Source organism: Oryza sativa, chromosome 1, assembly GCF_034140825.1.
Source record: "Oryza sativa Japonica Group chromosome 1, ASM3414082v1".
NCBI classification, from domain to species: domain Eukaryota; kingdom Viridiplantae; phylum Streptophyta; class Magnoliopsida; order Poales; family Poaceae; genus Oryza; species Oryza sativa.
In genome coordinates, this window is record NC_089035.1 from 15,823,417 (window position 1) to 15,835,645 (window position 12,229).

At 44.5% G+C, this 12,229-nt stretch overlaps 1 long non-coding RNA gene across 2 annotated transcripts; it reads left to right on the forward strand.

The window, feature by feature from the left end:
• The first annotated feature begins 559 nt into the window (after positions 1-559).
• Positions 560-3,125, forward strand: LOC9270975 (uncharacterized). Of its 2 annotated transcripts, XR_001545165.3 has the most exons (5): positions 560-841; positions 1,328-1,364; positions 1,463-1,527; positions 1,981-2,054; positions 2,870-3,125. It is a non-coding gene; the product is annotated as an uncharacterized lncRNA (long non-coding RNA). The 2 variants fall into 2 exon arrangements; XR_001545166.3 differs by lacking the exon at positions 1,328-1,364.
• Positions 3,126-12,229: the final 9,104 nt, after the last annotated feature.

Below are 12,229 nucleotides of genomic sequence, written 5' to 3' on the forward strand. Positions count from 1 at the left end.
AGCAATAAGAGGTTCATATCAAATATGTTTTCCTTACAAAGATATTACATGATCAATACTTCGAGATTAGCATCAATGGTGAAATAATGAGATTTAACTATTTGTAATGAATAGAAAGTAAGACAATGTTTTCAGTGAAGATAATAATATAACTTATCACCGAATCCATCGTCTTGTGATATCTCATTTACCACAGCCTTGTTTGGCACGAGCATTGCTCTTTCACTGAATTGTACAGTGGTTAAAGTCCCAGTTCTGCACCTGCATTTCTCAGTCCCAGCACTCTATGTCAACATAAGAAAATGCAAAAAAGGCTATGACACTACTGAAAAATCGTTTTTTCGTGACTGCCCCACAGATTTCGTGATGGCGACATAAACACAGTCACCAAGAAGACATATCGTGACAGGCATTAGAACACCATCACGAAATTGGGTGTTTCGTGACTGGGAAGAGCAGCCCGTCACCGAGTTATAGAGTTGGTGACGGTGCAGTAATATAAAGCCCTCACTATACTATGCGATGGACTTAAATGGGCCAAGCTGCTCTGCCTCTGTCTGAAACTGTGAACCACCAAAAACAGAGTGCTCTTCTCGTTCCCCATGGCTCTTGCCCTAGTGAGCTCCACGCCTCCACCTCGACGCCGCGACTCTGCTCGTTGATTCATCGCCGGTAGTGATGCCGGCGAAGGAGCCCGTACATTCTCACCTCACCGTTGGTCTTGCCTCCCTTGCTCTCCTCTCTGACGGGCGTGCCGCCGCTGCTCTCCTCACGGTGGGTTTCGCCGCCGTCCCTGTGTCCTGTCCGTGGGTCGCGTCACCATTGTTCTTCTCGCCGTGAGGTGCGCCATCGCTACTCTACACTCCAGCGACCTGCCTTCTCCTCTGTGTTCTCAATCCTTCCACCAGAAATAGTTCCCTCTGTTTTTTCCATAGGGTGACACATAGGTGTTCGATGAAATGCCAATGCAGCGATTTTTGGTTAAATTTATGTCTGAGGCTTTTAAACCAGTAATTTGTCACAATGTTTTTATTAGATGGATGCAAAAATTCTCAGATTTCATTAGATAGTGGTATTAGGATAATTTATGATAAACAATTATGGATAGTTTACTGACCTTAGTTTTTGTACACTAGCTTTTTGGTTCCTTACAACAGTGAGATATTTTACAAGCTGCATTTTTCATGTGTTTGCATCCTCTGAATTGGATTTTAATTCATAGTAAGATATTAAGGCAAGTTGTTTAATGTGCATCTCAATTATAAACATTTGTGTTCCCTTTCCTATATATGTAGATAATGCACAAATATTGTTCTACTACTTGCAGGTGTACTAAAATTATACTTCATTTTTCTCGTACACTTGTAAGTGTTGTGTACTTTTGAAAAAATCAGCTAACTTTTAGTTAAAATTCCATATTGTTTGTTAGAGTTCTAAATTCTTCTAATTTAACACTATATAGGATCCTAGAGCGAGTTTACTGCAGATCAACGACATCACCTGAAGTATCTGTTGAACATCCACAAGGTAAAACTAAAGAATCATTTGTTCTTTTCATTTTACTTGTCACCATGCAAGTGTTTTCTGAATTATTTTCTGTTCTTTTCTTGTTACCTGCTATCATGCAAGTGTTGTTGTCACTGTCTAACTCTATGCAGATGTTTAGGAGGAGTTGGATAGCTTATAGATGCAGTTACCATTGTGCCTACACAGCTACTAGATGTAATGCATTGTGGGAATTAGATTGCTTCTGAACTTCTGCAGTCCATTCTTAAATTCTATATAGTTTACTGCCTGTGCAACGCATAATGTGGTTTTAATGATTTGTTGCTAGTAAATAGTGGAACAGGACATCTTTAATATGCCTTGGAAGTAATATGTTTTCGCTTTTCCAAAAATACTATGGTTAATTACTTGTTGTGTCATATCTTTAATATGTTTTCCTTTCATTTCTAAAGATGGCTTTTAAATCTAATGTAGACTGTTCTAATCAGTTTGAAGAATGGGACACAGAGGAAGACTGCTGTTTTTGATGCATCAGAACTAGAATTTTGGTGAGTCATTTTTATATTTATCATACTCATTTATATGCTACCATTAATTGGTCATAATTGATTTGATACTAGTCATCTTATGCCAAAATGACCAGCTTTGTATTTAAGAAACTAGAACATACTGAAGGTACCTAATGGCTTGCAAGATTTAAGGAAATTGTCTCTGTTTCTTAAAGATGTCCTGAAACTTAACACATACAAATGTGCTCCCTTGTTATCTGAAGCTACATGGCATGCCTGCGTTCTTTGATCTAGAAATTATTTTTCCTAGATATCTGAAGCTACATGGTATACATGTATTCGTTTTATCTTAGATGCTGAAACTCTGCACAGAAATGTGCTTATCCAGTTATCTGACAGCTGCCTGGCGTGTGTTCTTTTTATCTTGGATTCATTATTGAACCTAAACATGGCAAAAATATTGGAGCATTTGCTAAAGGTCCAAGAAAACTATTGTAATTTTGCATGGCTCTAATGACTTCATTCCAGTACAGTGTTTTAATCGGTATGCATGATAAGAGCAATTTACCAATGATTCATCTACTTGATTACCTCATGTGATTAATCTGATTCAAGCTTTTTATAGGCTTTTTTACGGTGTTGACTAGTGATTCCATTTGAATTTGGAGCTATTCAGTAATAATATTAGCTAATAACTAAATTGTAGCTTGCTGTAATCTTCAAGTGACATTCATTGAATTTTAAGGCAACAATTTCAAGTCCAGTGATACAGTTCAACTCAATTTGATGATTCACTTTGATGTACTAATTTGTTTTGAAGAAACTTTCCTAATATATTATATCATATTTTGTAGATAATTGTAGAATGGTTCTTTTATGGAAAGCTCAGAAGACTTACTTTTTTCAAGTGGAGCTTGCTTCATGAGCGGCCACCGAAGGCTGCTTCCCTCTATTCTATGGCATTATATTGGGCTTGTCACTTCAAGAATTGTTGGACTGATACAAGACTTGTGTAGAAATTTGTAGTGCATAATTAAATATTGTTTTTCTATGAATTATGTAAGGACTCACGATGTTCAATGCTAATATATGCTTTTGTGAGTTTGAATTTGGACTCGGGTAAAATAAGTGATTTTGTTGTATTATATCCGAACTCACTTTGTAGCATATGAGATTGATTTACGTGAATTTTCATATTAATTACGTGCACATAGCATGTTTCATGACAGCCACCCAGTCACGAAAGGTATTTCCTAATGGCAAAAGTCTGTCAAGAAATTGATGCTCTGTGACAGCTACCACCTTCACGAAAAAGTATTCCCAACAGTTAAGCAAAACTGTTAGAAAAATGGTCAAAACATGCAAATTGGGGGAATTGCTTTTTCGTTGCTGCTTGACAGTCACTTAACAGCTTGTGACTGCTTCCCCTCACCAAATATTAGATTTCGTGACTAATCAAGCGTGACTGACATTTTGTGACAGTATGTGGTCACCAAAGATCTTTGTGACAGGCTTTTGACTTTTCGTGAGAGTGAGGGGCAGTCACGAAAAATCCATTCTCTTGTAGTGTGAAAAGAAAAACCTGTATTCTGAAGAAACGGAACATAAGAATGTAACCCCTTAAATTTGAGCTATGGTAGACTTCAATTCAGATTTTAATATTTAGAGGATAAGGCACTGACTCGGTTATCAGAATATAACATGAAACAAATAGTTTTGAGTGAGCACAATACAAGTATATATGTGATCTAAAAGAAATGCAGCTTGTTATCAAGACAAAGGTCTTTGTACAGGGTAGCTCAAGCAGAAGTTCTGGTTGTGATCTTCATCCATGCAGAGATGAAAATGAAAAGCAAATAAACTCTAGTTTTATAAGCAAAATAGAAATGGCAATTTCTTTTTGCTGTTCTTATAGGTCAAATTGTCCCGCCGATGTGAGTATAGTAGAAACGATTTCTTGGGGTTAGTTTTGCTAGATTACTTAATGCCATAAAAAGGATAAAGAAGATTTTGTAAACAACTTGACAAATGCCCAGAAAATTAGCATCAGGTCAGCAAAAGGTTTTGGATCTTAACAAACAATCATGTAAATAGCTTATATAACTTAACTTTTTTAACGTAATGCTAACTAAATTTAAGCTCGAAATGAGTTGCTATGTTTTCTTTTTCTTTCTTTCTTTTTTTTCCTTTTGCAGATTAGTGCAGCAGCTACCTGACTAAAGGTGAATGCATAGCTGCTAACAAAGTATACATATAATGCAATGATTTGGAGGTCATTTGATCGATATCTGATTGACGTCCTCAACCGTTGACACATACTCATCAGATTATAATATAGCTGAAGGTTACGGTGAGATGCATCCAACAGGTCATTAATCTGCTCATTATATACATGGAAAGCATGAAGCATCATGTCAGATATGGAAACCTTGCTAAATTAATTAAATTCAGAAAAAAAATCTAGATGCATATTTTTTCAGTTCAATTATGAGGCTGCAGCTGCTGCGTATTAACCTGGCTGTCATCATGCGCGGGCACCCAGGAACCGTCGGGGGTGGTCGACTGGAGCATCTCGCTGAGGAGGATGTTGTCGTCGTCATGTCATCGACAGCGTCGCCGCTCAGCCCGTGCATGTCGTCCGAGGGGAGCCCAGAATGGGGATGGGCAGGAGGCGGCGCTGGCGCTCGTTCTGCACGGATCTGGCGCCCCTGAGCTAGTCCGACGAGGGACATGTGGCATGGCTTGGATGGTGCAACGGTGGCATCTGAAGAGGATGGATAGGAGGCGGTGATGGGGAGGAGAAGGTTGCGGTGGTACCATGGGGAGGAGATCAGAAGAAGGATGCAAGTATGCAACAGCGGCCGGCGACAATAGGAGGTGGAGCCATGAGGAGGGGAGGCGGCGGCGGTTTGGGATGGGAAGGGGCAAGTAGGTGCGGGCCGTGTGAGAGCAAGGATTGTAGTATTAGTTACAAGGTTGGTTGTAATTTTCTTCTCCTCTCTCTATCTCTCACTTATACATTTAATGTATTTGTCTTGGACATTGTGTTAAGTTAGCTCTTGCATGAGAGGCAACCTCTTGATTTTTTTTGTTACCTCTCTCCTCCACATAAGCTTATAGTAGGCTTATAGCTCACTATTATACTTGCTCTGACCGGATAGGACATGTGGCACGATTTTACCATATGTAAAATTGCTTCCAAGTTTAGCTACATGGTCCAATTAGCTCTATGGGATCGGACCCATTGGTATAAGATATTGCTGTGTTGCAATGCACTGGCACTCCACTAGTCTCATATAATTATTTACAGACTACTTCCTCCGTCCTAAAAAAAAGACAAACCATGGGTTTTCGTGTCCAACGTTTGATTGTCTGTCTTATATGAAATTTTTTTATAATTAGTATTTTCATTATTGTTAGATGATAAAACATGATTAATACTTTATATGTGACTTATCTTTTTAATTTTTTTCATAATTTTTTCAAATAAGACGGATGGTTAAACGTTGCTCACAGAAACCTAGGGTTTGTCTTTTTTTGGGACGGAGGGAGTATACACTAGAATCAACTATGAATTCAAATAACCAAAGAAAAAAAAAGCAGCTCATGATCACTCCTAGCACTACTGCACAAACCACCGGCCGAACCACCCTATAGATGGCCAAAAGGCCCGAGGCCCGACGGCCCGGCCCACGGCACGACGTTTTGGCCCGGTCCAAGCACGGCACGGCCCGTCAGGGGTCAGGCCCGTGCCAGCCCAGCCCGACCATCGGGCCGTGCCTGGGCCTCTCCACCGGCACGTTGGGCTGGCCCGGCACGGCCGGGCTGGTACGGCACGATGGGCCGCAGGCCAGGCCTGACACATAAACAATAGGGAGTAAAAATAGACATATTATATGCCACGGTCGAAAGAATAGGGACGTAAAATAGACTTATTTTAGCTATATATATGTCAGCCCAAAGCGGAGGGACGGAAAATAGACTTATTTTCACTTTATATATGTCACATCCCAAAGAGGAGGGACCGAAAATAGACTTATTTTCTCTATATATATATATGTCACAGCTCAAAGAGGAGGGACGAAAAATAGAATTATTTAAAAAAGGCACGATGGGCCACCCTCGCCTTCGGCCCGGCCAGACACGGCCCGACGGCTGGTGGGCCGTGCCTGGGCGGGAGGCGCAGCCCATTGGCCAGCACGGCCCGATCGGCATCATGCCGGCCCGATGGCTGGTGGGCCGTGCCTGGGCCGGGCCGTGCCGGGTGGGCCTTTTGGCCATCTATAAACCACCCCATCACTGCTTTTGAGCCTAGTGATACTATTTTGTCACACCCTATCCTGGCACCATCATATAGATAGTGCCAAGGAAGGTGTCCCACAGGGGAATGGTGAATCATTTCTTGCAGAACCACGATGTTAGTACCAATTCCAGAATATAGTTGCTGATACACACGGTAATTAAATGAATCATTGCAATACTAATAATTAATGATACCTTTAGATTGCATCTTCAGGTAACCCTAGAATAAAACCCTGAACCTAAAACAGCAATAACAGAACGTAACGTAGCTAGAACGTAACTAAAGAAATGCTATATGTTCGCCGGATTTAATCTATGTTCCGATGATCGTTTTTATCCCGAGTTTTGCGCAATCGGGCATGCGATGATTTGAATGCGGATTCACTCCGATTATAGAGAAAACCTAAAGAGGAGATCGAGAAAGATTCGGTCGCATTTGATGGGGAGGATCGGCCTCAGCATCATATAGGCATGGGACTGTTGTCCGGAGATTGAAGACGCTACTGTCACGCATGGGTCTGCTTGGCAATGAGAGGAGGCATCCGTGGCTGTGATAGTTGGGCCTATGGCTCTACTTGTGTATACGATCCTAATGTTTCAATCTATTGTTCAATCTATTGCTCCGCTTGTAATAGCTATTCGTATCTCCGAGAAAACACTTTTACCCATTGCAACGCACTAACATTTTCTTTCTAGTTTTAATTAAAAAATAAAAAAAATCCCTCAAGCTCAGTAATGCTATTAGCCATTCTCCCTCGGAATAAGTTAACTTTAGGTCTCTTAATTTGTCATCTAGTCTGATTTTCATCCTCGGTCTGGAAAACCAGATACAACCTATCCTATAACATACAAAACCAATGCAGACGAGGTCCCATTGCCTAGGTCTTAGGCGACGTGGCGCCTACATGGCATCTTTGACATGGCTCTTACGTGGCATAGCAAAATTGAAATATAAAATAATTAAACAAAATATGTGGGACCCACATGTCAGTCAAAACAAAAAAAATTTTATGGGACCCACATGTCAGTGGGACCCACTTCTTCCACCTCTCCCTCTCTACCTTATCTCCTCCTCTTCACTGGAGACAGGCGAGGCAGCATATAGAGGCGCTATTTCTCTCCCCCACCGGCCGCTGCATGATGCTCCTCTCCACCGTGCGCGGCGGATCCGCTCATACGGCCTCTGCCTGGTCAGGTTGGCGAGGGGGCGGGGAGGCCGACAGCGGCGACGACATCATCGACAGGAATGAGAAGGAGGAGGGGAAGAGGAAGGCCCCCGCTCAATAGATGCTCGCTCGCGCGCTCCTCCTGTCTCCTGCCGCCTGCGCGCGGCGCTCCTCTCTATTGCCGTGGCGCCATAAATCCGCTTGCTCGGCCTCCGCCCGACGAGGCTGGCGAAGGGGCAGGCAGGCTGACGGCAGTGATGACGTCGTGGACATGAACAAGAAGAATGTGGGGAAGGGGAAGGCCCCCGCTCCGGCCGGCTGGGGCGTTCCTCCTCTGTCCCGTCGGCCGCGCGCGACACTCCTGTCCACTGCCGCTGCCCCGCAGATCCTCTCACTTGGCCTCCGCCCGACGAGGCTGGCGAGGGGGCGGGGATGCTGACGGCGGTGACGACATCGTGGACATGAACAAGAAGAAGGTGGGGAAGGGGAACCGGCCGGCCGGGGTGCTCCTCCTCTGTCCCGTCGGTCGCACGTGGTGCACCTATCCACTGCCGCTGTGCCGCAGATCCGCTCACTTGGCCTCCGCCTGGCGAGGCTGGCGAAGGGACTGGGAGGTCGACGGCAGCAATGATGTTGTTGATGGGGACGAGGAGGAGGGGAAGGGGAAGGGGAAGGCCCCTGCATCGGTCGGACGCGGGCGCTCCTCCGCCCGACCGCCGGGGATACCGACACCGACCTCTGCGTGTTGGATCTCACCAGCGACCTCTCCCTCTCCCCCGGAGCGGTGACCTACCGCCTGTCGGATGCCATCCGAGGAAGAAGCAAGAAAAGACAAAAAAAAACAAAGAAGGATAGAGAAGAGGGGAGTAGTGAGGATGACATGTGGGCCTCACCATTTTTATTATTTTGTTTGTGTACATGATATGTGGGTCCCACGGACTTTATTATTTTTCGACATTGAATTGCCACGTAAGCACTACGTCATTGCCACGTGGTGATGAAGACCTAGTCAAATGATCCATATATGTGTCACGTCAGCTAAAATCGGGACCAATACTGCCGAGGGATCTTGTTTGTATGGTTTTGTAAGTTGGTGGATGCGTTTGTATCCGATTTTCCGGCTCAAGGACAGACTGGACGATAAATTGAGCGACGTAGAATGAACTTATTTCTTCTCCCGCCATTTGATGGGCATCGTCGTGCCGTCGGCCCATTTACGAGTTGGACCGGCCCATGGTGCCAACTTTCCACGCACGAGCATGCGCCGGGTCACCGTGCTCCGCTATCCCCTTGAATTTTTTTCGGTTTTAGATTTTTTTTTTAATATTTACAGAAATAATTTATCGGCCAAAAAAATTACAAAAATAGACCCTGCCGCCCACCTCTGGGGCAGCAAGCTGACGTGGCAAACGGGGGAGGAACGGGCGGTGACGGAGGGAGGGATTTTTGCAGGAAAACCCTTGCCGCCCTCTGGTGGGGCGGCAAGGGGCCCGAATGCAAAAAAGCCAGTCGGGGCCGGCTATTTTGCAGGCGGCCCCTTGCCGCCCTCTGGCCGGGCGGCAGGCCTCACTGCCTATAAAAGGCCTGCTGCCCAGCCCCCAGCCCTCATTTTTCTCTCCTCAATTCTAGTGAAAAAAAAGAAGAGAGGGGAGGAGAAGAGAAGAAGGGGCGAAGCCCTGCCGGATTCAGACGCCGATTTCAGGTAATATTCATAGATCCTATATGTGACTATTGAGTTAAATAGTGTGTATTCTTTAAAAATTTGTTTGAATAAATGCATTATATTTTTAGGGTTTTAGTTGTACTAATCTAGAAGTGCGTATTATAGATATCGGTAACTACGTAGATGTGCTAGTTTGGAATCAATACATTACCGTTGCATTGGCTTACACAAGAAGATATTACGTTGTAGATGTTTATTGCATGAAAGAGTAATATGATCTAGTTATTTCGTTGACAGATATGTCGAACAAACAAATATTCCAAGTTTACCATGGACCAGGAAACGTCCGTTACGGGCCAACTGGGGTAGATCTGTCAGATTTTATTGTATCAGAAAGGGGAATTGATAGACCGGCTGAGAGGAGTGTACCTTCTATAAAAGGATGGTTAATGAGGGGGTTGAGAGTTGATCCACAGACAAGTGACATAACAATCAATGTTATAGTAAGTCGGGCAACTGAGGGTTTTTATTGGGAACTAATGCCAGTTCAAAACTCTCGAGTGTGGAGATGGTATTTGGAAAATGCATTGCAACGCGGGTGGCCTCTAGCTTTGGTTCTGTTTGTTCACCCGAAGGATCCAGGTGTGCAGATGAACATGGATGATGGCGAGGGACCAAGTGCTGAAGTAAACGAGACTTCTGTGGAGGAGGTCAACGCACGAGAGGACGGGGGCGTAGTAGCTCCAGTGGGCATTCAACCAGGTGGAGTGGCCGACGAGGGGGAGACTGTCGGTGCCATTGTGGATGAAATGGAGAGGGAGGATTCTGACAACGAGCGTGTAGAGGAAGGTGATTCGTCAGATGATGAGACGGATATTAATCCAGCAGAATGGGGTAGTGAGGATTTTTCTGGGCTGATCGTCTCTGAAGAGGATAGTGTGAGATGGGAGTACAAAGAAAATGAGGTTATTCAGGGAGCAATTTATAGTAGAGCAGAAGATATGAAAGAGGCGGTAAAACATTTTGCAGTGTCACTTCATAGAGAGTTTAGGGTTGCCAAGTCGAACCGGTCGCAATATGAAGTTCGGTGTGTTAAGGAAAAAGATGGTTGTCCCTGGAGAGTGCACGCGTATAAGGGGAAATGGAAGGATTATTGGACAGTGTCAGTTGTTACCAAGCATACATGTTTTCTACCTGGTGTTCAGAAATACCACAGGAACATTACATGTGCATTTGTTGCATCTGAGATGTATGCGCATGTCATCGATAATCTCACATATGAACCAAGGTCAATAATCCGACACATCGAAGAGACATACAAGTATACTATTAGCTATGCCAAGGCCTGGAGGGCCAAACAGAAAATAATAGAGATGAGATTTGGAACTTACGAAGCCTCGTATGACAATTTGCCACGCCTGCTTGGTGTTATCAAGGAAAGAAACCCTGGGAGCTCTTACGAAGTGAAGAAATTCCCCTCAATTGAACATCCTGGCAAGAGTGTGCTGCAAAGGGCGTTCTTAGCTCTACATGCATGCAAGATGGCATTCGTGAACTGTCGTCCTGTTCTCTGCATTGATGGGACATTCTTGACAGGAAAGTATCGGGGCCAGATACTAACAGCAATAGGGGTAGATGGGAACAATCAGGTATTGCCCTTGGCATTTGCTTTTGTTGAGAGTGAGAATACCGACAGCTGGTACTGGTTCCTGAAATTGGTTAAAACAAAAGTTGTTGGTATGAGGCCAAATGTATGCCTGATACATGATAGGCACGCTGGCATTCTGCGAGCGATAGGAGAGTTACAGTTTGGGAGTATGGAACGAGGGTACCCCGGTGTTTGGGAAGATGTACAGAGTAGGTGGTGCATGCGTCATATGGGAGCTAATTTCTTCAAGCAATTCAAGAACAAGGAGCTCATGAACATGTTCAAGAGGCTGTGCAATCAGAACCAGGAGAAAAAATTCAATGAGCTTTGGAAGAGATTAGATGAGTTGACAGCCAAATGCAGTGATCAGCGTGCAGCGGCTCCATCGACCGCCGTTGCTGACCCTCCTCAAGCTCTTGGACCTCTCCCAACGGATAGTCCAACATTGGTTAGAAGAACTGGATTGGAGATTCGGAAATTTTCTCAGTGGATTCTGCATGAACCAAAAGATAAATGGGCCAAGGCGTATGACACAGGTGGTGCTAGATATGGAATAATGACAACAAATTTGGCAGAAGTTTACAACTGGGTGATGCGCGGTGTCCGTGGACTGCCACTAGTTGGCATAGTGGAGTTCATTTTACATGGGACATGCAAGTATTTTAGGGATCGGTTCTAGGCAGTTCTTCCCTCTATGCCGAACAACAGCATTTTGTTTGGAGCTTTCATGCAGAAAAAGCTAGAGGAGTTGCGTAAAAAGGCCATGAAACATCGAGCTCTAGTGCAAGGTACCCAACAGCACAGGTTTGAGATACTATGTCAAGATAAGGCAGGCAGGGGTATCTACCGCAAGAGAGTGAAGCAGGAGTATGTTCTCAAAGACGACGGCACATGTCATTGCTCTTGTGCAAAGCCGAAGCTGCTCCACAGGCCATGCACCCATGTCATTGCTGCCGCAGCGGAGTGTGGCATACCAGATACAGTATATGTGTCACAGTACTTCAGTAAGCAAGCAATATATCATACATGGAGCGGCGAGATTTATGGGTTCGGCATAGCTGGGGAGTTCACAGAGACTAACGATGAAGTACTCAATATTCCTGACCCATCGAAGCTCCGAGGCAAGGCTGGAAGGAGGAGGACTCGTCGCATCCGCAACGATATGGACGAGTCGGAGGCTGGCAGGGTGAAGCGTTGCAGCAAATGCGATGAACATGGGCACACCTACAAGCATTGTCCTAAAGACTAGGAGAAACCAAGTGCGGCGGAGGCAGGACTATCAGGATCAGCAGCAGATGGAGCTCGCCCTACGGGTGAAGGCACTACCTCCACTCGACCATGTCCTAGGCGTCGTCGTGCCACGTCTGGCTACGTGGTGTAGTTCTTATGTTCTATGTCGGCATGTGGATTTGCTTGTAATTCGTTTCGAACTTAT